Source organism: Sarcophilus harrisii, chromosome 2 (genome assembly GCF_902635505.1).
Source record: "Sarcophilus harrisii chromosome 2, mSarHar1.11, whole genome shotgun sequence".
Taxonomy (NCBI): Eukaryota; Metazoa; Chordata; class Mammalia; order Dasyuromorphia; family Dasyuridae; genus Sarcophilus; species Sarcophilus harrisii.
Window position 1 is genome coordinate 68,323,300 of NC_045427.1, and position 3,200 is coordinate 68,326,499.

The 3,200-nt window shown below is 32.7% G+C and overlaps 1 pseudogene; it reads left to right on the forward strand.

Moving 5' to 3' along the window:
• The first annotated feature begins 1,427 nt into the window (after nt 1-1,427).
• On the forward strand, nt 1,428-2,867 carry LOC111718681 (annotated as a pseudogene).
• The last annotated feature ends 333 nt before the right edge of the window (nt 2,868-3,200 follow it).

A 3,200-nucleotide genomic window follows, 5' to 3' on the forward strand; every position in this document is an offset into this window, starting at 1 on the left:
ATTTGGATTCTGGCAAAAATGTTTACCAAATTATCCTCAATTTATATGTGTATGTGTGTAATTTATGGGATTTAAAAGTAAATTCCTTGCATACAGAAAGTATTATGATGTTTCATTGATTTCAGATCATAGGCTTCTAAACCTGGAGATAGAACATATCTAATAGAATTTCCATATTTTATATGTGCAAGGTCATTGAACTTTTTGAATATGTTACAGCAAGGAAATCTCAGAGGCTGGATTGTCTTACTCCTATTTATTTGAATAAATCATATCTTTCCTTCAATAACACTCATGTAAAACAGTATCTGAAATATTGTGTGTGGAGAAGATATGTGGGGGGATATGTATAAGAAAAGATGAGTTCAGTGATTTTTTTTCCCTTATATTTTCTTATCTATTCTTTATTTTTCTTATGCCTCACTCTTCTAACAAAGTTTCTAAGAACTGAGGTAATTGAGAAAAGCAAACTATTTAACAGTGGGTCTTAAAAACACCAAATTCCAATTTTGAGCCTAGTATAATATGGCACATATATACTTTAATGATAGTATTTATCTGTCATATCATCAGTATTTCTGTCTTCTGGTTCACACCATAAGCTCTATCTCTCCTCCTCCTGTATGGTTTTTGTCCACATTATTCTATAAATACTTCCTACTGAATTTACCTAGGACAAAGGAGTCCTTGCTCTGTATGTGGATGCCGGTGATATCTTTGAAATATCTATTTGTTATTCCTCATTTGTATCACCTCATCAGACAACCACTTCTTTTGGTCATATAATTCTTTCTAGATGTCTTTTGTGGTACCTTTGAGTAGCCAAACGTTTGTGATCAGTAAAACTTCTATGTCATTTTCCAAAGTTAAGTCAGCTCAATTTCCTCCTCTTATTTAATTTTGGGTTCACATTATTGTGCATCAACATTGCCTATTCTTTTAGACTCCCTAATTCTGTCATTTGTATTTTATTATCTGAGCTATCAAAACAGACGTGTATCTCACTTTGTTTTTCCAATGAGAATGACAACTAAATTTTTTGAATGCTTATGTATATTATTAATTAGAAATTTCCAGGAGTCAAGGAAATTAGAACAATGGTTAACACATATAAGAACATCTATAGAACTTGAACATTAGAATTATTTTTTAATGAAACTAATTAGAGATTGGTAAGCTTCTATCAAGATCTTGTACAGAATATCCTCAATAGCAATTGTGAGCAACTTTGGTGAACATAATGAAACCAAAAAAATTATTAACGCCTCCCATTCATCTCTTTTGTACCATGGGCCATGTCAATCTTGGCTTATGCTTTAGATAAGTTTCCAGGGAGATTTGGTCACATTTTGATGTCACACCAATGATAGATGGGCCAATATGACTACAGAAATTTTAAGCTTAAGATTCAGCCATATATGACCGTAATGGAAGCAAAGGATTTTAGAGCAAGAAGTCACCTTAGAAAGTACCTAATTTTACAGGAGCAGAAACTGAGGTCAAGTGAGGAAAATGACCTACAATTGCTTTTAAGGTATGCACTGCTAGTTCATTTAATGGTGTGGAAAATTGTAGAAACACATAGAGGGGTCAGTTAAAAACTTCATCTACATTCTTTGTTGGACAAGAGATTCTTTGTGTAAATCTTACCAAGAAAAGGCAAAGAATTTGAATTTGAGTCACCAAGGAAAAAGGCATGTGCATGGAAAGGTGGACAGATATTTTCCATTCTTTTATTCTTGATAAGATCAAGGATCTTGTACTGTTCTCTTAGTTCTTACAAGAAGAATTAATTGAAAGAGCAATTATATGACCTGTCCAAAGTCATATAGGTATTAAGTAACAAGAGCAAAATTAGAAGCCACGTTCTTTGATTCTAGCATCAGAGCTTTTACCCATCTACCAAATTGCTTCCTGCTCACTTACTAAAATAATAATAAGAATCAAAATAAAATATAAATGGATCTTGGTGGCTGCAAATTGACTAAAAGAACAAAAATTGAAATTTTGTATTGTATTTTTATAAAATATTTCCTAATAATATTTTATTATGCTCCTGCTATTTTATGGGAGCTGCCAGGAGTTTTACTCCTCTAACTTTTTACTTTTTATACTTTTCATAGCATCCATCCCTAGTCCTTATCTCTCATAAAACCCACAAGATCTCTAAATATTACAAGTCTTGAGAGGCACTAGGGAAAGGAAAAAGGGCTTGGACGCTGTGGAGGTAATGAGCTGGGATTTGTACCTTGTCTTCTCTCTTAGAGCAGTGGAGGCCGTTTTGGACAGTGAGTAGCAGTGCTATAGGAGGAGCAGAGTCACAGCACTGGACCCTCAGCAGGAGCACAAGGAATTGAGTAGAGCTTTTAGTATCTTATTTAATACAGAAAATAAATTATTACTGCAGAAAAGATCAGATGCTACAATTACATTTTCAGGTTGTTTTATAAACATTTGTTTAGTTGCTTATTGAGCAATCTAATAGAACTGAAAGTAAATAATGCCATTAAAATGGAAGCTCAGAGACTTTTAAAAGGCCTAATTAGGAATCCCCATAGGACAGTGTCCTCCAAAAAATATTTCCTTACCTAAAAGGAATCCACTACAAGGCGCAGTCTGATGGGATTTGGGGAGAATATGAAATTGATTACATCTTGTTTGTGAGAAAGAATGTAACCTTAAATCCTGATCCTAATGAGATTAAAAACTGTTGTGACCAAAAAAGAATTAAAAGAACTCTTGGAAAAAGCAGATAATGGTGAAAGTAAGATTGCACTGTGTTTCAAAATCATTGCAGAGACTTTTTTTTTAAAGAGTGGGATAACTTGAATCACTTGAATAGTTTTGTTGAGCCTGAGAAAATTTATAGAATGAAAAAATGGGTCAAGAAAACTCCACATTAAAGTTGTTTTAAAATTACCTCATTTTCTTTTATGAAGACCATTACAGAAGATATGCTATTTGAATATGTAGAAAGACTATTGGCTAGGTGACTATGAATTGGATGTCTTAGGTGTACACATGGCCAAAAGATGTGTGTATGTGTATGTGTGTGTATGTGTACATATATATATATATAAAAGTTTTTTTAATTTAAAAATAAAACCACATATGCCTACAGACACATTCAACATTTAGCTAAATTAAATTCTTTTGAAATGTGCCTAAAAATCTATTTCTGGTAAATTTGCACAAATTAA